Genomic DNA, 22,500 nt, shown 5'->3' with positions numbered 1-22,500 from the left:
TGCGAACCCGGGAGCGCCCCGATGTGTGCTCCAAGGTGCGGCGTGCACGAAGTCGGACCCCGGTTTGCCCCGGGTGCGCACCTCGCGTGCACCTTGGTGCGCACACCTTGGCTGGGTTGCGCGGCCTGGTGGGCACCATGGTGCGCACCAAGGAGCGCTCCGAAGTGTGCTCCAAGGTGCGGCGTGCACGAAGTCGGAGCCCGGTTTGCCCCGGGTACGCACCTCGCGTGCACCTTCGCCGGGGTGGGCACCTCGGCTGGGTTGCGCGCCCTGGTGCGCACCAAGGAGCGCTCCGAAGTGTGCTCCAAGGTGCGGCGTGCACGAAGTCGGAGCCCGGTTTGCCCCGGGTGCGCACCTTCGCCGCGGTGCGCACCATGGCGTGCACGAAGTCGGAGCCCGGTTTGCCCCGGGTGCGCACCTCGCGTGCACCTTCGGCGGGGTTGCGCGCCCTGGTGGGCACCATGGTGCGCACCAAGGAGCGCTCCGAAGTGTGCTCCAAGGTGCGGCGTGCACGAAGTCGGAGCCCGGTTTGCCCCGGGTGCGCACCTCGCGTGCACCTTCGGCGGGGTTGCGCGCCCTGGTGGGCACCATGGTGCGCACCAAGGAGCGCTCCGAAGTGTGCTCCAAGGTGCGGCGTGCACGAAGTCGGAGCCCGGTTTGCCCCGGGTGCGCACCTCGGGTGCGCACCTCGCGTGCACCTTCGCCGCGGTGGGCACCATGGCGTGCACGAAGTCGGAGCCCGGTTTGCCCCGGGTGCGCACCTCGCGTGCACCTTCGCCGGGGTGGGCACCTCGGCTGGGTTGCGCGCCCTGGTGCGCACCAAGGAGCGCTCCGAAGTGTGCTCCAAGGTGCGGCGTGCACGAAGTCGGAGCCCGGTTTGCCCCGGGTGCGCACCTCGCGTGCACCTTCGCCAGGGTGGGCACCTCGGTGCGCACACCTTCTCAATGTTTTCTTGCCTTTTCTGGAAATTGGTGAAGGCAGCGCATCAAAGGTGCGCACCTCGGTGTGCTCCGAGGTGCGAACCCGAGAGCGCTCCGAGGTGCCCACGAAGTCGAAAGTCGGGTTAATTGCATTGTTTTCCCCGGGTGCGCTCCGAGGTGCGCAACATCGGCGCGCACCAAGGAGGGCTCCGAAGTGTGCTCCAAGGTGCGCACGATGGCGTGCACCTCTGGTGCGCACGATTCGGAGCTCGGTTTGACCGGGGTGCGCACACCTTGGCTGGGTTGCGCACCTTTTGTGCGCTCCAAGGTGCGCACGAAGTCGGAGCTCGGTTTGCCCCGGGTGCGCACCTTCGCCAGGGTGCGCACCTTGATGCGCACGCCTTGGCTGGGCTGCGCACCTTGGTGGGCGCCATGGTGCGCACCTTTCGTGCGCTCCAAGGTGCGCACGAAGTCGGAGCTCGGTTTGCCCCGGGTGCGCACCTTGGTGGGCGCCATGGTGCACTCCGAGGTGCCCAAGATTGGTGCGCACCAAGGAGCGCTCCGAAGTGCGCTCCAAGGTGCGCGCGAAGTCGAAAGTTGGGTTAATTGTCCGGTTTGCCTCGGGTGCGCACCTTGCGTGCACCTTCGCCAGGGTGGGCGCCTTGGTGCGCACACCTTGGCTGGGCTGCGCACACCTTGGCACCCGCGTTTCCTTCATTTTAAATTTTTTTTTTTTACAATCTCTCAAGTGGGAAATTCTATAATCTCAACTTTTTTTGCCTTTTCAGGAAACTTTTGAATGGAGCGCATCATTGGTGCGCTCCGAAGTGTGCTCCAAAGCTCTCTCCAGCTGCGTGCACCTGCCCCGGCCGCGCACCCGGCCCCGCCCAGCTTCGCTCACCTGTCCCGGGCGTCTGGTGCGGAACCTTAGAGTAAGAAACATCACCGTGCACCTTGGCCAACGTGCGCGACTCGACCGAGCGCGCACTGGCCGAGGTGCACACCGATTTCACCTGGGTGCGCGCGCAGCACCTCGGGCGCACCGGGGTGCGCGCACAACGCCCGGGTTGCACCGTGGCCTGTGTGCTCGGGGCGCCTCGGGTGCGCGCTCGGTGTCGCCCCCGCGCGCGCGGTAGTGCGGGCAGCGCACCCCGGCCCGGCCCGGCCCCGACGAGAACGCAAACGGGCAAAAGGTTTATTCAAATAGCATTGCGATGCCCGGCGAAAAACTAAAAAAGGGTGCAACACCGGGACTTCCCGGGAGGTCACCCATCCCAGTACTACTTCGGCCCAAGCGCGCTTAACTGCGGAGTTCTGATGGGATCCGGTGCACTAACGCTGGTATGATCGCACCCGTTATGAGCTTGTCGCAGTGTGTACTTAGCAAACCGCGACCCACGTGCGAATCCACCCCGGCCACCCACCCCCGTCGAGGTGCACACCCTCCCTCGCGAAGTGCGCCCCGTTCGCCAAGTGTGAGCCCTGCCCGGGTGCGCGCACCTTGCTAGGGCGTCGGGTGTGCACCCGGCCCGGCCTACGTGCGTGCACCTGGAGGGGGCGTCGTGTGCGTGCAGTGTCCCGTCTGCAACGCGGTGCCCACACACCACCTCGGGCGCAACGACCTGCGCTCACATGTGGGCCGAGTGCACCTTGGTGCATGTTCGGGGCGCCTCGGGTGCACGCTCGATCTTGCCCCGGTGCACCAAGGCGCTCGGTTTGCCCCGGGTGCGCACTTGGTGCAAGGTGGGCACCCAAAATAGGGATCAAGCACCAAAACACAAGTTTCGGGATGCAAAATGGGACCCAAGGACCACAAATGCGTTCCAAGACCCATGATGGGTCCACGAGAACAAAAATGTGTTCCGAGACTTAATAAACAAATATTGGGTTTTAGGAGAAGAAACATGCTCTGATGCCCAAAACGAGAATCGACCCCGAAAAGGCCACAGGCCAAAAGTGGGATGCGAGACAAAAAAAAATGGGACCCGAGGACCAAAATTGGGTTCCCAGGTCGAAGACAGGGCAACCGGACAAGAAACGACCTCTAAGGCTCGAAATGAGTCCCGACGACTAAAACTTGACAAGAAGCACCCATCAGGCACCCAACTCGACACCCATGGGATGCCGACCCACCCGGGCTTCCACCTAGCACACCTTGGCACCCACCCACCCTCGCACCCAACCTCGCACCCAACTTAGCACCTTTGAACCCACATTGGCACTCACCCTGACCCTGGCACCTTGGAACCCACATTGGCACTCACCTTGACCCTGGCACCCACCTTTGCACTCACCTTGGGACCCACCCTGGCTCCCACCTCGGCACCCACCCAGACACCCACCTTGGTTCCTTGGCACCCACCTTGGATCCTTGGCACCCACCCCGACACCCACCTTGGCACGCAACTTGGCTACTTGCCACCCACCTTGGCTCCTTGACGCCCACCCCGACAACCACCCCGTGACCTACCCTGGCTAGGGTTGGTGCACACCCACCCTGGTGCCCACCTTGGCACCCACCCTATGACCCACCTTGGCACGCACCTTAGTACCCACCCCGTTACCCACCCTAGGACCCACCCCGTGACCCACCTTGGCCAGGGTGGGTGCCTTGGTGCGCACAACTTGCCTGGGCTGCACACCAGGGCGGGCTCAAGATGGCACCCGCGTTCCGTTTTTTTCACTATCTTTCAAAACGGAAATTTTAAAATCTCATTTTTTTCTTTTTTTTGCCTTTTCTGGAAATTAGTGAAGGCAGCGCATCAAAGGTGCGCAATGCTGGTGCGAACCCGGGAGCGCTCCGATGTGTGCTCCAAGGTGCGGCGTGCACGAAGTCCGAGCCCGGTTTGCCCCGGGTGCGCACCTCGCGTGCACCTTCGCCGGGGTGAGCACCTTGGCTGGGTTGCGCGCCCTGGTGCGTACCAAGGAGCGCTCTGAAGTGTGCTCCAAGGTGCGGCGTGCACGAAGTCGGAGCCCGGTTTGCCCCGGGTGTGCACCTCGGGTGCGCACCTCGCGTGCACCTTCGCTGCGGTGGGCACCTTGGCTGGGTTGCGCGCCTTGGTGGGCACCATGCAGTGCACGAAGTCGGAGCCCGGTTTGCCCCGGGCGCGCACCTCCGCCAGGGTGGGCACCTTGGTGCGCACAACTTGCCTGGGCTGCGCATCAGGAAGGGCTCAAGATGGCACCCGCGTTCCGTTTTTTTCACTATCTTTCAGAACGGAAATTTTAAAATATCGTTTTTTTTTGCCTTTTCTGGAAATTAGTGAAGGCAGCGCATCAAAGGTGCGCAACGCTGGTGCGAACCTGGGAGCGCTCCGATGTGTGCTCCAAGGTGCGGCGTGCACGAAGTCGGAGCCCGGTTTGCCTCGGGTGCGCCCTGGTGGGCACCATGGTGCGCACCAAGGAGCGCTCCGAAGTGTGCTCCAAGGTGCGGCCTGCACGAAGTCGGAGCCCGGTTTGCCCCGGGTGTGCACCTCGGGTGGGCACCTTGGTGCGCATGCCTTGCCTGGGCTGCGCACCAGGGCGGGCTCAAGATGGCACCCGCGTTCCTTTTTTTTCACTATCTTTCAAAACGGAAATTTTAAAATCTCATTTTTTTTTGCCTTTTTCTGGAAATTAGTGAAGGCAGCGCATCAAAGGTGCGCACCTCGCTGCCCACCACGGTGCGCAACGCCGGTGGGCACCCGGGAGTGCTTCGAAGTGTGCTCCAAGGTGCTGCGTGCACGTTGTCGGAGCCCGGTTTGCCCCGGGTGCGCACCTCGCGTGCACCTTCGTCGGGGTGGGCACCTTGGCTTGGTTTGCCCCGGCTGCGCTCCGAAGCGGGGTTATTGGAGCGCCGCCTCTTTTTTTGTCGGAGCGTTTGGTGGGGTTTCTCGCATTGGCTCTTCCGAGGCCCGGTTGCCACCCTGGCGCGCACGAAGTCGGAAGTAGGGTTAATTGCCCGGGTGCGCACCTTTGCCAGGGTGGCACCTTACCTGGGCTGTGCACCAGGGCGGGCTCAAGATGGCACGCGCGTTCCGTTTTTTTCACTATCTTTCAAAACGGAAATTTTAAAATCTCCTTTTTTTTTTGCCTTTTCTGGAAATTAGTGAAGGCAGCGCATCAAAGGTGCGCACCTCGCTGCCCACCTTGGTGTGCTCTGAGGTGCGCACCCGGGAGCGCTACGAAGTGTGCTCCAAGGTGCGGCGTGCACGTTGTCGGAGCCCGGTTTGCCCCGGGTGCGCACCTCGCCTGCACCTTGGCCGGGGTGGGCACCTTGGTTGGGTTTGCCCAGGGTGCGCTCCGAAGCGGGGTTACTGGAGCGCCCCCTCTTTTTTTGTCAGAGAGTTTGGTGGGGTTTCTCGCATTGGCTCTTCCCAGGCCCGGTTGTTGGGTGCGCTCCCACCCTGGCGCGCGCGAAGTTGGAAGTTGGGTTAATTGCCCGGGCGCGCACCTTCGCCAGGGTGGGCACCTTGGTGCGCAAACCTTGGCTGGGCTGCGCACCAGGGCGGGCTCAAGATGGCACCAGCATTCCCTTTTTCTCACTATCTTTCAAAACAGAAATTTTAAAATCTCGTTTTTTTTTTGCCTTTTATGGAAATTAGTGAAGGCATCGCATCAAAGGTGCGCACCTCGCTGCCCACCTTGGTGTGCTCCGAGGTGCCCACCACGGTGCGCAACGCCGGTGCGAACCCGGGAGCGCCCCGATGTGTGCTCCAAGGTGCGGCGTGCACGAAGTCGGACCCCGGTTTGCCCCGGGTGCGCACCTCGCGTGCACCTTGGTGCGCACACCTTGGCTGGGTTGCGCGGCCTGGTGGGCACCATGGTGCGCACCAAGGAGCGCTCCGAAGTGTGCTCCAAGGTGCGGCGTGCACGAAGTCGGAGCCCGGTTTGCCCCGGGTGCGCACCTTCGCCGCGGTGGGCACCATGGCGTGCACGAAGTCGGAGCCCGGTTTGCCCCGGGTGCGCACCTCGCGTGCACCTTCGCCGGGGTGGGCACCTCGGCTGGGTTGCGCGCCCTGGTGCGCACCAAGGAGCGCTCTGAAGTGTGCTCCAAGGTGCGGCGTGCACGAAGTCGGAGCCCGGTTTGCCCCGGGTGTGCACCTCGGGTGCGCACCTCGCGTGCACCTTCGCTGCGGTGGGCACCTTGGCTGGGTTGCGCGCCTTGGTGGGCACCATGCAGTGCACGAAGTCGGAGCCCGGATTGCCCCGGGCGCGCACCTCCGCCAGGGTGGGCACCTTGGTGCGCACAACTTGCCTGGGCTGCGCACCAGGAAGGGCTCAAGATGGCACCCGCGTTCCGTTTTTTTCACTATCTTTCAGAACGGAAATTTTAAAATCTCGTTTTTTTTTGCCTTTTCTGGAAATTAGTGAAGGCAGCGCATCAAAGGTGCGCAACGCTGGTGCGAACCTGGGAGCGCTCCGATGTGTGCTCCAAGGTGCGGCGTGCACGAAGTCGGACCCCGGTTTGCCCCGGGTGCGCACCTCGCGTGCACCTTGGTGCGCACACCTTGGCTGGGTTGCGCGCCCTGGTGGGCACCATGGTGCGCACCAAGGAGCGCTCCGAAGTGTGCTCCAAGGTGCGGCGTGCACGAAGTCGGAGCCCGGTTTGCCCCGGGTGCGCACCTCGCGTGCACCTTCGCCGCGGTGGGCACCATGGCGTGCACGAAGTCGGAGCCCGGTTTGCCCCGGGTGCGCACCTCGCGTGCACCTTCGCCGGGGTGGGCACCTTGGTGTGCAGACCTTGGCTGGGTTGCGCGCCCTGGTGGGCACCATGGTGCGCACCAAGGAGCGCTCCGAAGTGTGCTCCAAGGTGCGGCCTGCACGAAGTCGGAGCCCGGTTTGCCCCGGGTGTGCACCTCGGGTGGGCACCTTGGTGCGCATGCCTTGCCTGGGCTGCGCACCAGGGCGGGCTCAAGATGGCACCCGCGTTCCTTTTTTTTCACTATCTTTCAAAACGGAAATTTTAAAATCTCATTTTTTTTTGCCTTTTTCTGGAAATTAGTGAAGGCAGCGCATCAAAGGTGCGCACCTCGCTGCCCACCACGGTGCGCAACGCCGGTGGGCACCCGGGAGTGCTTCGAAGTGTGCTCCAAGGTGCTGCGTGCACGTTGTCGGAGCCCGGTTTGCCCCGGGTGCGCACCTCGCGTGCACCTTCGTCGGGGTGGGCACCTTGGCTGGGTTTGCCCCGGCTGCGCTCCGAAGCGGGGTTATTGGAGCGCCGCCTCTTTTTTTGTCGGAGCGTTTGGTGGGGTTTCTCGCATTGGCTCTTCCGAGGCCCGGTTGCCACCCTGGCGCGCACGAAGTCGGAAGTAGGGTTAATTGCCCGGGTGCGCACCTTTGCCAGGGTGGGCACCTTACCTGGGCTGCGCACCAGGGCGGGCTCAAGATGGCACGCGCGTTCCGTTTTTTTCACTATCTTTCAAAACGGAAATTTTAAAATCTCCTTTTTTTTTTGCCTTTTCTGGAAATTAGTGAAGGCAGCGCATCAAAGGTGCGCACCTCGCTGCCCACCTTGGTGTGCTCTAAGGTGCGCACCCGGGAGCGCTACGAAGTGTGCTCCAAGGTGCGGCGTGCACGTTGTCGGAGCCCGGTTTGCCCCGGGTGCGCACCTCGCCTGCACCTTGGCCGGGGTGGGCACCTTGGCTGGGTTTGCCCAGGGTGCGCTCCGAAGCGGGGTTACTGGAGCGCCCCCTCTTTTTTTGTCAGAGCGTTTGGTGGGGTTTCTCGCATTGGCTCTTCCCAGGCCCGGTTGTTGGGTGCGCTCCCACCCTGGCGCGCGCGAAGTTGGAAGTTGGATTAATTGCCCGGGCGCGCACCTTCGCCAGGGTGGGCACCTTGGTGCGCACACCTTGGCTGGGCTGCGCACCAGGGCGGGCTCAAGATGGCACCAGCATTCCCTTTTTCTCACTATCTTTCAAAACGGAAATTTTAAAATCTCGTTTTTTTTTTGCCTTTTATGGAAATTAGTGAAGGCATCGCATCAAAGGTGCGCACCTCGCTGCCCACCTTGGTGTGCTCCGAGGTGCCCACCACGGTGCGCAACGCCGGTGCGAACCCGGGAGCGCCCCGATGTGTGCTCCAAGGTGCGGCGTGCACGAAGTCGGACCCCGGTTTGCCCCGGGTGCGCACCTCGCGTGCACCTTGGTGCGCACACCTTGGCTGGGTTGCGCGGCCTGGTGGGCACCATGGTGCGCACCAAGGAGCGCTCCGAAGTGTGCTCCAAGGTGCGGCGTGCACGAAGTCGGAGCCCGGTTTGCCCCGGGTACGCACCTCGCGTGCACCTTCGCCGGGGTGGGCACCTCGGCTGGGTTGCGCGCCCTGGTGCGCACCAAGGAGCGCTCCGAAGTGTGCTCCAAGGTGCGGCGTGCACGAAGTCGGAGCCCGGTTTGCCCCGGGTGCGCACCTTCGCCGCGGTGCGCACCATGGCGTGCACGAAGTCGGAGCCCGGTTTGCCCCGGGTGCGCACCTCGCGTGCACCTTCGGCGGGGTTGCGCGCCCTGGTGGGCACCATGGTGCGCACCAAGGAGCGCTCCGAAGTGTGCTCCAAGGTGCGGCGTGCACGAAGTCGGAGCCCGGTTTGCCCCGGGTGCGCACCTCGCGTGCACCTTCGGCGGGGTTGCGCGCCCTGGTGGGCACCATGGTGCGCACCAAGGAGCGCTCCGAAGTGTGCTCCAAGGTGCGGCGTGCACGAAGTCGGAGCCCGGTTTGCCCCGGGTGCGCACCTCGCGTGCACCTTCGCCGCGGTGGGCACCATGGCGTGCACGAAGTCGGAGCCCGGTTTGCCCCGGGTGCGCACCTCGCGTGCACCTTCGCCGGGGTGGGCACCTCGGCTGGGTTGCGCGCCCTGGTGCGCACCAAGGAGCGCTCCGAAGTGTGCTCCAAGGTGCGGCGTGCACGAAGTCGGAGCCCGGTTTGCCCCGGGTGCGCACCTCGCGTGCACCTTCGCCAGGGTGGGCACCTCGGTGCGCACACCTTCTCAATGTTTTCTTGCCTTTTCTGGAAATTGGTGAAGGCAGCGCATCAAAGGTGCGCACCTCGGTGTGCTCCGAGGTGCGAACCCGAGAGCGCTCCGAGGTGCCCACGAAGTCGAAAGTCGGGTTAATTGCATTGTTTTCCCCGGGTGCGCTCCGAGGTGCGCAACATCGGCGCGCACCAAGGAGGGCTCCGAAGTGTGCTCCAAGGTGCGCACGATGGCGTGCACCTCTGGTGCGCACGATTCGGAGCTCGGTTTGACCGGGGTGCGCACACCTTGGCTGGGTTGCGCACCTTTTGTGCGCTCCAAGGTGCGCACGAAGTCGGAGCTCGGTTTGCCCCGGGTGCGCACCTTCGCCAGGGTGCGCACCTTGATGCGCACGCCTTGGCTGGGCTGCGCACCTTGGTGGGCGCCATGGTGCGCACCTTTCGTGCGCTCCAAGGTGCGCACGAAGTCGGAGCTCGGTTTGCCCCGGGTGCGCACCTTGGTGGGCGCCATGGTGCACTCCGAGGTGCCCAAGATTGGTGCGCACCAAGGAGCGCTCCGAAGTGCGCTCCAAGGTGCGCGCGAAGTCGAAAGTTGGGTTAATTGTCCGGTTTGCCTCGGGTGCGCACCTTGCGTGCACCTTCGCCAGGGTGGGCGCCTTGGTGCGCACACCTTGGCTGGGCTGCGCACACCTTGGCACCCGCGTTTCCTTCATTTTAAATTTTTTTTTTTTACAATCTCTCAAGTGGGAAATTCTATAATCTCAACTTTTTTTGCCTTTTCAGGAAACTTTTGAATGGAGCGCATCATTGGTGCGCTCCGAAGTGTGCTCCAAAGCTCTCTCCAGCTGCGTGCACCTGCCCCGGCCGCGCACCCGGCCCCGCCCAGCTTCGCTCACCTGTCCCGGGCGTCTGGTGCGGAACCTTAGAGTAAGAAACATCACCGTGCACCTTGGCCAACGTGCGCGACTCGACCGAGCGCGCACTGGCCGAGGTGCACACCGATTTCACCTGGGTGCGCGCGCAGCACCTCGGGCGCACCGGGGTGCGCGCACAACGCCCGGGTTGCACCGTGGCCTGTGTGCTCGGGGCGCCTCGGGTGCGCGCTCGGTGTCGCCCCCCGCGCGCGCGGTAGGCGGGCAGCGCACCCCGGCCCGGCCCGGCCCCGACGAGAACGCAAACGGGCAAAAGGTTTATTCAAATAGCATTGCGACGCCCGGCGAAAAACTAAAAAAGGGTGCAACACCGGGACTTCCCGGGAGGTCACCCATCCCAGTACTACTCCGGCCCAAGCGCGCTTAACTGCGGAGTTCTGATGGGATCCGGTGCACTAACGCTGGTATGATCGCACCCGTTATGAGCTTGTCGCAGTGTGTACTTAGCAAACCGCGACCCACGTGCGAATCCACCCCGGCCACCCACCCCCGTCGAGGTGCACACCCTCCCTCGCGAAGTGCGCCCCGTTCGCCAAGTGTGAGCCCTGCCCGGGTGCGCGCACCTTGCTAGGGCGTCGGGTGTGCACCCGGCCCGGCCTACGTGCGTGCACCTGGAGGGGGCGTCGTGTGCGTGCAGTGTCCCGTCTGCAACGCGGTGCCCACACACCACCTCGGGCGCAACGACCTGCGCTCACATGTGGGCCGAGTGCACCTTGGTGCATGTTCGGGGCGCCTCGGGTGCACGCTCGATCTTGCCCCGGTGCACCAAGGCGCTCGGTTTGCCCCGGGTGCGCACTTGGTGCAAGGTGGGCACCCAAAATAGGGATCAAGCACCAAAACACAAGTTTCGGGATGCAAAATGGGACCCAAGGACCACAAATGCGTTCCAAGACCCATGATGGGTCCACGAGAACAAAAATGTGTTCCGAGACTTAATAAACAAATATTGGGTTTTAGGAGAAGAAACATGCTCTGATGCCCAAAACGAGAATCGACCCCGAAAAGGCCACAGGCCAAAAGTGGGATGCGAGACAAAAAAAAATGGGACCCGAGGACCAAAATTGGGTTCCCAGGTCGAAGACAGGGCAACCGGACAAGAAACGACCTCTAAGGCTCGAAATGAGTCCCGACGACTAAAACTTGACAAGAAGCACCCATCAGGCACCCAACTCGACACCCATGGGATGCCGACCCACCCGGGCTTCCACCTAGCACACCTTGGCACCCACCCACCCTCGCACCCAACCTCGCACCCAACTTAGCACCTTTGAACCCACATTGGCACTCACCCTGACCCTGGCACCTTGGAACCCACATTGGCACTCACCTTGACCCTGGCACCCACCTTTGCACTCACCTTGGGACCCACCCTGGCTCCCACCTCGGCACCCACCCAGACACCCACCTTGGTTCCTTGGCACCCACCTTGGATCCTTGGCACCCACCCCGACACCCACCTTGGCACGCAACTTGGCTACTTGCCACCCACCTTGGCTCCTTGACGCCCACCCCGACAACCACCCCGTGACCTACCCTGGCTAGGGTTGGTGCACACCCACCCTGGTGCCCACCTTGGCACCCACCCTATGACCCACCTTGGCACGCACCTTAGTACCCACCCCGTTACCCACCCTAGGACCCACCCCGTGACCCACCTTGGCCAGGGTGGGTGCACCCACCCTGGTGCCCACCTTGGCACCCACCCATCCTAGCACCCAGCCTGTGACCGGGCTTGGAACCCAACCTTGCACCCGCACCCGTCTTGGCCAGTGTGGGTGCGCACCCATCCTGGCACCCACGTTGTGACACACCCTTTAACCCACGCACCCTAGCACCCACGTTGGCACCCACCTTGGAACCCAACCTAGCAACTTGGCACCCACCCCGTGACCCACCTTGGCATCCACCATAGCAGTCGCCGACTTGGCACCCACCTCGGCACCCACCTTGACACTTGTGGACCCACCTTGCCACTCACCCTAGCATCGACCCATCCTAGCACCCACCCTGGCACCTTTGCACCCTAGCACTCACCCATCCTAGCACCTAACCTGTGACCCACCTTGACACTCACCCTCGCACCCACCTTGGAACCCAACCTAGCACCCACCCACCCTGACACCAACCCTAGCACCTACCCACCCTTGCACCCACCCTGTGACCCATCTTGGCACCCACCCATCCTACCACTCAACCTATCACCCACCTTCTCACCCACCTTGGCATCCACCTTAGCACCCACCCACACTGGCACCTTGGCACCCACCTCGGGCAAGGTGGGTGCACACCCACCCTGGCACCCAATTTAGAACCCACCGAGCATGTTACCCACCTTGGCACCCACATTGCAGCCCACCCTAGTACCCACCCTATGACCCACATTGGCATCCACACCCTAGCACCCAGGCACCTCGACACCCGCCTTGACACCCACCCTAGCACTGAACCTGTGACCCACCTTGGAACTCACCCTAGAACCCACCCACCCTGTGAACCACCTTGGCATCCACCTTAGCACCCACCCACCTTGGCACCCACTCTAGCACTCACCCATCCTAACACCCAACTTGTTACCCACCTTGGCACCCGCCCTCGCGTCCACCTTGAAACCCACCCTAGCACCCACCCACGCAGGAGCCCACCTTGGCACCCAACCTAACACCCACGCATCCTGGCACCCAACTTGTGACCCACCTTGGAACCCACCCTAGTACCCACCTTTGAACCCACTATATCACCAACCCACCTTGGCACCCACCCTATGACCCTCTTTGGAATCCACCCTAGCACGCACCCACCCTGGCACCCACCATGGAGCGCACCCTAGCACCCACCCACCTCGGCACGCACCTCAACACCCACCTTGGTGTGCGCACTGCGCCAACCTCTCAAAGACCCTATGTGGTGCGCTCCAAAGTGTACACCTTTGGTGCGCTCCAAGGTGCGCACCTTTGGTGCACACCGAGGTGCACACCAAAGTGTGCACCGAGGTGAGCACCAAAGTGCACTCCAGGGTGCACACCAAGGCGTGCACCTTTGGTGCGGTCAATGCAAACGAATTCGGAAGTTGGGGTCGATGTCCTAATCGCTGCTGCAGACTACACGTATGAGAATCGGACAAATAGCTTTATATAGGGGAGGTGTTGCGTTTGATGGGTCGACTCCCCTGGTTGTGTGCACTGCACCAACTTCAAAGACCCTGTCTTGTTTAAGAAGTCAAAAGTTGGGGTGGATGTCCTAATCATTGCTGCAGTCTACGCATGTATGAGAATCAGACAAATAGCTTATATAGGGGAGGTGTTGCATTCGGTGGGTTGACTCCCCTGGTTGTGCGCACTGCGCCAACCTCAAAGACCCCGCATAGCAGAAGAAGTCGGAAGTCGGATTTTGGTGAGCACCAAGGCGTGCACCTTTGGTGCGGTCAACGCAGACGAATTCAGAAGTTGGGGTGGATGTCCTAATCGTTGTTGCAGGCTACACATGTATGAGAATCAGACAAATAGCTTATATAGGGGAGGTGTTGGGTTTGATGGGTCAACTCCCTTGGTTGTGCGCATTACGCCAACCTCAAAGACCTTGTTTTCGTTAAGAAGTCAAAAGTTGGGGTCAATGTCCTAATGGCTCCTGCAGGCTACACATGTATGAGAATCGGACAAATAGCTTATATAGGGGAGGTGTTGGGTTTGATGGGTCGACTCCCCTGGTTGTGCGCATTACGTCAACCTCAAAGACCTTGTTTTCGTTAAGAAGTCAAAAGTTGGGGTCGATGTCCTAATTGCTCCTGTAGACTACACATGTATGAGAATCAGACAAATAGCTTATATAGGGGAGGTGTTGGGTTTGATGGGTTGACTCCCCTAGTTGTTCGCATTACACCAACCTCAAAGACCTTGTTTTCGTTTAGAAGCCGAAAGTTGGGGTCGATGTCCTAATTGCTCCTGCAGGCTACGCATGTATGAGAATCAGACAAATAGCTTATATAGGGGAGGTGTTGGGTTTGATGGGTCGACTCCCCTGGTTGTGCGCATTGCGCCAACCTCAAAGACCCTGCATTGCGGATGAAGTCGAAAGTCAGAGTTTGGTGTGCTACAAGGTGTGGTCGAAGGTGCTCACCTAGGTGTGCACCTTTGGAGCACAGGAAAAGTGCCCTCCAAAAGTGCGCACCTTTGGAGTGCACAAAAGTGCCCTCCAAAAGTGCGCACCTTTGGAGCGCAGAAAAGTGCCCTCCAAAAAGTGCCCTCCAAAAGTGCGCACCTTTGGAGCGCAGAAAAGTGCCCTCCAAAAAGTGCCCTCCAAAAGTGCGCACCTTTGGAGCGCAGAAAAGTGCCCTCCAAAAAGTGCCCTCCAAAAGTGCGCACCTTTGGAGCGCAGAAAAGTGCCCTCCAAAAAGTGCCCTCCAAAAGTGCGCACCTTTGGAGCGCAGAAAAGTGCCCTCCAAAAAGTGCCCTCCAAAAGTGCGCACCTTTGGAGCGCAGAAAAGTGCCCTCCAAAAAGTGCCCTCCAAAAGTGCGCACCTTTGGAGCGCAGAAAAGTGCCCTCCAAAAAGTGCCCTCCAAAAGTGCGCACCTTTGGAGCGCAGAAAAGTGCCCTCCAAAAAGTGCCCTCCAAAAGTGCGCACCTTTGGAGCGCAGAAAAGTGCCCTCCAAAAAGTGCCCTCCAAAAGTGCGCACCTTTGGAGCGCAGAAAAGTGCCCTCCAAAAAGTGCCCTCCAAAAGTGCGCACCTTTGGAGCGCAGAAAAGTGCCCTCCAAAAGTGCGCACTTTTGGTGCGCACCAAGGCGCTGGTTCGGTCGTTGCAGGCGAGTTCGGAAGTTGGGGTCGATGTCCTGAGCGGAGGTGCAAACTACACAGGTGTCGGAATCGGACAAATAGCTTATATAGGGGAGGTGTATGCTTCGATGGGTCGACTCCCCAGGTTGAGCGCACCGCGCCAACCTCAAAGACCCTACGGTATGGATGAAGTCGGAAGTTGGGTCCGATGACCGATTCGATTAGTAGGTATGCTCATGAGGTCGGAATTTGGGTCCGATGACCTGCCATGTGCAGGAAGGCGAATGTTGACACTGTGCGTTGCAAGGTGCACACCAAGGCGCTGGTGCGGTCTTTTTAGTCGAGTTCGGAAGTTGGGGTCGATGTCCTGATCGGAGGTGCAAGCTACACAGGTGTGGGAATCGGACAAATAGCTTATATAGGGGAGGTGTATGCTTCGTTGGGTCGACTCCCCGGGTTGAGCGCACCGCGCCAACCTCAAAGACCCTACGGTATGGATGAAGTCGGAAGTTGGGTCCGATGACCGATTCGATATGTAGGCATACTCGCGAGGTCGGAATTTGGGTCCGATGACCTGCCACGTGCAGGAAGGCGAATGTTGGCACTGTGCGTTGCAAGGTGCGCACCAAGGCGCTGGTTCGGTCGTTGGAGGCGAGTTCGGAAGTTGGGGTCGATGTCTTGATCGGAGGTGCAAACTACACAGGTGTGGGAATCGGACAAATAGCTTATATAGGGGAGGTGTATGCTTCGTTGGGTCGACTCCCCGGGTTGAGCGCACCGCGCCAACCTCAAAGACCCTACGGTATGGATGAAGTCGGAAGTTGGGTCCGATGACCGATTCGATATGTAGGCATACTCGCGAGGTCGGAATTTGGGTCCGATGACCTGCCATGTGCAGGAAGGCGAATGTTGGGACTGTGCGTCGCAAGGTGCGCACCAAGGCGCTGGTGCCGTCGTTGCAGTCGAGTTCGGAAGTTGGGGTCGATGTCCTGGTCAGAGGTGCAAACTACACAGGTGTGGGAATCGGACAAATAGCTTATATAGGGGAGGTGTATGCTTCGATGGGTCGACTCCCTGGGTTGAGCGCACCGCGCCAACCTCAAAGACCCTACAGTATGGATGAAGTCGGAAGTTGGGTCCGATGACCGATTCGATACGTAGGCATATTGGCGAGGTCTGAATTTGTGTCCGATGACCTGCCATGCGCAGGAAGGCGGAATTTGGGTCCGATGACCGAGTTGATGGCGTGCCATGCGCAGAAAGGCGGAATTTGGGTCCGATGACCGAGTTGATGTTGATGGCCCGCCATGCACAGGAAGGCGGAATTTGGGTCCGATGACCGATTTGAAGGCGTGCCATACGCAAAAAGGCGGAGTTTGGGTCCGATGACCGAGTTGATATTGATGGCCCGCCATGCGCAGGAAGGCGGAATTTGGGTCCGATGACCTGACATACGCATGGAGTCCGACTCGGGGGCCGATGTTCGATTCGATGACTTGCATTGTGGGTAAAGTCGGAAGTTGTGGTCTTTGACCCGATTCGATGACCAGACTTCGGCTGCTTGAGAATCGGACAAATAACTTATATAGGGGAGGTAGTGTTCTCGAGCATCCTCCCCCCGTGCCCGTTTATGTCGATTGATGCTGGTGCTCGACTGGTTGGAGCGCTCGGATGCAAAAATCTTGCACCAGGATTTATCGATTGTGATGGACACGGCAAGTCTCCTGATTGCTATGCAGGAGCTCATCGTGAATCTCTATGCGGCCTTGGTATGGACTCGACCTGCGGAATGGTTCGGCAATGGTAGTCGCTCCAACACGTCCTTGCAATGGCCACAGAGGTGATTCGACTAGAGCTCCAGTCTAGCTTTTGGGTTGCTTGGCGGATTGGTATAGCCGCGATCGAGTTCCGGCCATGAACGTTTTAGATAGCTCTTGGGCTTTCTGGGACGGAAGTCGGAAGTTTGGGCTGTTGTCCGATTTGATGACCATTCTTCGGATGTGTGAGAATCGGACAAATAACTTATATAGGGGACTGTGTTGTCTCACGCAGCCCCCTCCGTGCCCCTCTATCTCGACCGATGTTGGTGCTTGAAAGGGTTGGGATCGCTCGGATTTATAAACGTGCACCACCATTTGTCGAGTGTGAGGGACGCGGCAGGTCTCCTAAATGCTATGCGGGCGCTCTCTGAGAATCTCTATCCGGCCTCGACACAGACTAGTCTTGCTGAATGGTTTGGCACTGGTAGTCGATCCAACACGTCGTTGTTGTGGCCGCCTAGGCGATTCGATTCGAGCCCCCGTCTAGCTTTTGGGTTGCTTGGCGGATTTTGCCCTATCCGCAAGTGAGCTCGGTCCCTAAACGTTCGAGAAACCCGATTGCTATGCGCCGACTCTCTTTCTTGCGAGCCTCCATCTAGCTTTTGGGTCTCTACGGAACGGAAGTCGGAATCTGGGACCGTTGTTTGATTCGACGAGGCAGACTACGGTTGTGCGAGAATCGGACAAATAACTTATATAGGGGAGGTGTTGACTGGAGCATTCTCCCCCGTGCCCCTCTAACTCGACCAATGCTGGCGCTCGAACGGTGGTAGCGCTCGGATTTTCATTGAGCGCCAGCATTGGTCGATTTAGAGGGGCATGCGAGATTCCCGAATGCTATGCGAGGGCTCTAACGGAAATGTCTATTGGTTTCGGTATGGATGCAATTGCGAGTGGTTCGGCAAAGGTAGTCGTTCCGATGCGTCCATGTCGTGGCCAAATCGATAATTCGATTTGAGCCCTCGTATAGCATTTGGGTCTCTCGATGTGATTCCGCATTCCAGTCCCTTTGGGCACTGCTTGAGCCGCATCCCAGGGGGTTCCCTTCCCAATAATCTGCCTCGCAACCCGATTGCTATGCGGTGAGGCTCCTCGGCCGCCTCGGAACTATCTGTGTATCAGACGCATCGCGGGATAAGGGGTTGGCAACGGTAGTCGCCCCAAGCGCGTCCGATGCTTGGACCATTCCGAGGCGGCCCTGAAGCCTCTTCCGTCTAGCCGTTGGGTCCTTCTCGCCGCATCCCTCGCCTCGCACCCCGATTGCTATGCGGTGAGGCTCCTCGGCCGCCTCGGAACTATCTGTGTATCGGACGCGTCGCGGGATAAGGGGTTGTCACTGGTAGTCGCCCCAAGCGCGTCCGATGCTTGGACCATTCCGAGGCGGCCCTGAAGCCTCTTCCGTCTAGCCGTTGGGTCCTTCTCGCCGCATCCCTCGCCTCGCACCCCGATTGCTATGCGGTGAGGCTCCTCGGCCGCCTCGGAACTATCTGTGTATCGGACGCGTCGCGGGATAAGGGGTTGTCATTGGTAGTCGCCCCAAGCGCGTCCGATGCTTGGACCATTCCGAGGCGGCCCTGAAGCCTCTTCCGTCTAGCCGTTGGGTCCTTCTCGCCGCATCCCTCGCCTCGCACCCCGATTGCTATGCGGTGAGGCTCCTCGGCCGCCTCGGAACTATCTGTGTATCGGACGCGTCGCGGGATAAGGGGTTGTCATTGGTAGTCGCCCCAAGCGCGTCCGATGCTTGGACCATTCCGAGGCGGCCCTGAAGCCTCTTCCGTCTAGCCGTTGGGTCCTTCTCGCCGCATCCCTCGCCTCGCACCCCGATTGCTATGCGGTGAGGCTCCTCGGCCGCCTCGGAACTATCTGTGTATCGGACGCGTCGCGGGATAAGGGGTTGTCACTGGTAGTCGCCCCAAGCGCGTCCGATGCTTGGACCATTCCGAGGCGGCCCTGAAGCCTCTTCCATCTAGCCGTTGGGTCCTTCTCGCCGCATCCCTCGCCTCGCACCCCGATTGCTATGCGGTGAGGCTCCTCGGCCGCCTCGGAACTATCTGTGTATCGGACGCGTCGCGGGATAAGGGGTTGTCACTGGTAGTCGCCCCAAGCGCGTTCGATGCTTGGACCATTCCGAGGCGGCCCTGAAGCCTCTTCCGTCTAGCCGTTGGGTCCTTCTCGCCGCATCCCTCGCCTCGCACCCCGATTGCTATGCGGTGAGGCTCCTCGGCCGCCTTGGAACTATCTGTGTATCGGACGCGTCGCGGGATAAGGGGTTGTCACTGGTAGTCGCCCCAAGCGCGTCCGATGCTTGGACCATTCCGAGGCGGACCCGAAGCCTCTTCCGTCTAGCCGTTGGGTCCTTCTCGCCGCATCCTTCGCCTCGCACCCCGATTGCTATGCGGTGAGGCTCCTCGGCCGCCTCGGAACTATCTGTGTATCGGACGCGTCGCGGGATAAGGGGTTGTCACTGGTAGTCGCCCCAAGCGCGTCCGATGCTTGGACCATTCCGAGGCGGACCCGAAGCCTCTTCCGTCTAGCCGTTGGGTCCTTCTCGCCGCATCCCTCGCCTCGCACCCCGATTGCTATGCGGTGAGGCTCCTCGGCCGCCTTGGAACTATCTGTGTATCGGACGCGTCGCGGGATAAGGGGTTGTCACTGGTAGTCGCCCCAAGCGCGTCCGATGCTTGGACCATTCCGAGGCGGACCCGAAGCCTCTTCCGTCTAGCCGTTGGGTCCTTCTCGCCGCATCCCTCGCCTCGCACCCCGATTGCTATGCGGTGAGGCTCTTCGGCCGCCTTGGAACTATCTGTGTATCGGACGCGTCGCGGGATAAGGGGTTGTCACTGGTAGTCGCCCCAAGCGCGTCCGATGCTTGGACCATTCCGAGGCGGACCCGAAGCCTCTTCCGTCTAGCCGTTGGGTCCTTCTCGCCGCATCCCTCGCCTCGCACCCCGATTGCTATGCGGTGAGGCTCCTCGGCCGCCTTGGAACTATCTGTGTATCGGACGCGTCGCGGGATAAGGGGTTGTCACTGGTAGTCGCCCCAAGCGCGTCCGATGCTTGGACCATTCCGAGGCGGCCCCGAAGCCTCTTCCGTCTAGCCGTTGGGTCCTTCTCGCCGCATCCCTCGCCTCGCACCCCGATTGCTATGCGGTGAGGCTCCTCGGCCGCCTTGGAACTATCTGTGTATCGGACGCGTCGCGGGATAAGGGGTTGTCACTGGTAGTCGCCCCAAGCGCGTCCGATGCTTGGACCATTCCGAGGCGGCCCCGAAGCCTCTTCCGTGTAGCCGTTGGGTCCTTCTCGCCGCATCCCTCGCCTCGCACCCCGATTGCTATGCGGTGAGGCTCCTCGGCCGCCTTGGAACTATCTGTGTATCGGACGCGTCGCGGGATAAGGGGTTGTCACTGGTAGTCGCCCCAAGCGCGTCCGATGCTTGGACCATTCCGAGGCGGACCTGAAGCCTCTTCCCTCTAGCCGTTGGGGCTTTCTCGCCGCATCCCTCGCCTCGCACCCTGATTGCTATGCTGTGAGGCTCCTCGGCCGCCTTGGAACTATCTGTGTATCGGACGCATCGCGGGATAAGGGGTTGGCAGTGGTAGTCGCCCCAAGCGCATCCGATGCTTGGACCATTCCGAGGCGGCCCTGCAGCCTCTTCCGTCTAGCCGTTGGGGCCATCTCGCCGCATCCCCCACCTCGCACCACGATTGCTATGCGGTGAGGCTCCTTGGCCGCCTCGGAACTATCTGTGTATCGGACGCATCGCGGGATAAGGGGTTGTCACTGGTAGTCGCCCCAAGCGCGTCCGATGCTTGGACTATTCCGAGGCGGCCCTGCAGCCTCTTCCGTCTAGCCGTTGGGGCCATCTCGCTGCATCCCCCACCTCCTCGGCCGCCTCGGAACTATCTGTGTATCGGACGCATCGCGGGATAAGGGGTTGGCAGTGGTAGTCGCCCCAAGCGCGTCCGATGCTTGGACTATTCCGAGGCAGCCCTGCAGCCTCTTCCGTCTAGCCTTTGGGGCCATCTCGCCGCATCCCTCGCCTCGCACCCCGATTGCTATGCGGTGAGGCTCCTCGGCCGCCTGGGAACTATCTTCGTATCGGACGCATCGCGGGATAAGGGGTTGTCACTGGTAGTCGCCCCAAGCGCGTCCGATGCTTGGACTATTCCGAGGCGGCCCTGTGGCCTCTTCCGTCTAGCCGTTGGGGCCATCTCGCCGCATCCCCCACCTCGCACCCCGATTGCTATGCGGTGAGGCTCTTCGGCCGCCTTGGAACTATCTTCGTATCGGACGCATCGCGGGATAAGGGGTTGTCACTGGTAGTGGCCCCAAGCGCGTCCGATGCTTGGACTATTCCGAGGCGGCCCTGCAGCCTCTTCCGTCTAGCCGTTGGGGCCATCTCGCCGCATCCCCCACCTCGCACCCCGATTGCTATGCGGTGAGGCTCCTCGGCCGCCTTGGAACTATCTTCGTATCGGACGCATCGCGGGATAAGGGGTTGTCACTGGTAGTCGCCCCAAGCGCGTCCGATGCTTGGACTATTCCGACGCGGCCCTGTGGCCTCTTCCGTCTAGCCGTTGGGGCCATCTCGCCGCATCCCCCACCTCGCACCCCGATTGCTATGCGGTGAGGCTCCTCGGCCGCCTTGGAACCATCTTCGTATCGGACGCATCGCGGGATAGGGGGCTGTCACTGGTAGTCGCCCCAAGCGTGTCCGATGCTTGGACCATTCCTAGGCGGCCCTGAAGCCTCTTCCGTCTAGCCGTTGGGGCCTTCCCGCCCCATCCCTCGCCTCGCACCCCCGATTGCTATGCGGTGAGGCTCCTCGGCCGCCTTGGAACCATCTGTGTATCGGACGCATCGCGGGATAAGGGGTTGGCACTGGCAGTCGCCCCAAGCGCGTCCGATGCTTGGACCATTCCGAGGTGGCCCTGAAGCCTCTTCCGTCTAGCCGTTGGGGCCTTCCCGCCCCATCCCTCGCCTCGCACCCCGATTGATATGCGGTGAGGCTCCTCGGCCGCCTTGGAACTATCTGTGTATCGGACGCATCGCGGGATAAGGGGTTGGCACTGGTAGTCGTCCCAATCGCATCCGATGCTTGGACCATTCCGAGGCGGCCCTGCAGCCTCTTCCGTTTAGCCGTCGGGGCCTTCCCGCCGCATCCCTCGCCTCGCATCCCGATTCCTATGCGGTGAGTCTTCTCGGCCGCCGCGGAACTATACCTGTTATTGCTACTGCATCCTTCGGCTGGTAACCTCCTCTGCCGCCTTGGAACGTTCTCTTTGTCGGACGCGTCGCGGGATAAGGGGTTGGCACTGGTAGTCGCCCCAAGCGCGCCCGATGCATAGACCGCTCCGAGTCGACCTTGCTTTCAGCCTCTCACATGCATAGACCTCTCTGAGTCGACCCTGCAGCCTCTCACGTTTAGCCTTTGGAATCTCGCCTCACAACATGATTGCTATCCTTGATGCATCCCTTGCCTCGAGCCCTGATTGCTTTCTTGGCTGCATCCCTCCTCTCCTCACAGCCCGGTTGTCATCACTGCTTCATCCGTCGCTTCATGCATTCTGGCTGCTGGGCCCTTCCCACCGCACACCTCGATTGCTATCTCTTCTGCATCACACACCCCGATTGCTATCTCTGCTACATCCCTCGGCTCTCACTTCTGCATCCTTCGCCTCACACCTCGATTGCTATCAATGCTGCATCCGTAACCTCACACCCCGATTGCTATGCGGGGAGGCTCCTTGGCCGCCTTGGAAATTTCTGTGTGTCGGACGCACCGCGGGATAAGGGGTTGGCACTGGTAGTCGCCCCAAGTGCGCCCGATTCTTAGACCGCTTCGAGGTGACCTCGTAGCCTCTTTCGTCCAGGCTTCCTGCCTTCAACGCCCTTTTTACACCTCGATTGCTATGCGCGGGCTCGTTGGCGTCTATCACCTCTCTGCGAAGAGTGGCACGATGATTGTTGGGGTAAATCGTAGCAGTCCGATCTCTGGCCTTGGGCCATTGTGAGGGCTGATCGATTTCCTGTGCGCATCTCGTGTTCGCCCAGTAACAGACTCGACGACTTGTAATCGGTCTTGTTCCCGATTGTTCCTGGAGGTAGTCTTCGGAAC

General features: G+C 60.8%; 2 non-coding genes across 2 annotated transcripts; both read right to left on the bottom strand.

Annotated features, from left to right (window-relative positions):
- Positions 1-2,156: 2,156 nt before the first annotated feature.
- Positions 2,157-2,275, bottom strand: LOC131863677 (5S ribosomal RNA). Its single transcript, XR_009362575.1, has one exon. It is a non-coding gene; the product is annotated as a 5S ribosomal RNA (ribosomal RNA).
- Positions 2,276-10,092: 7,817 nt separating this feature from the next.
- On the bottom strand, positions 10,093-10,211 carry LOC131863698 (5S ribosomal RNA). The gene has a single exon (XR_009362594.1). It is a non-coding gene; the product is annotated as a 5S ribosomal RNA (ribosomal RNA).
- Positions 10,212-22,500: the final 12,289 nt, after the last annotated feature.

The sequence above is a fragment of the Cryptomeria japonica genome, unplaced genomic scaffold (genome assembly GCF_030272615.1).
Source record: "Cryptomeria japonica unplaced genomic scaffold, Sugi_1.0 HiC_scaffold_67, whole genome shotgun sequence".
NCBI classification, from domain to species: Eukaryota; Viridiplantae; Streptophyta; class Pinopsida; order Cupressales; family Cupressaceae; genus Cryptomeria; species Cryptomeria japonica.
This window is presented reverse-complemented; position numbering and strand designations above follow the sequence as displayed.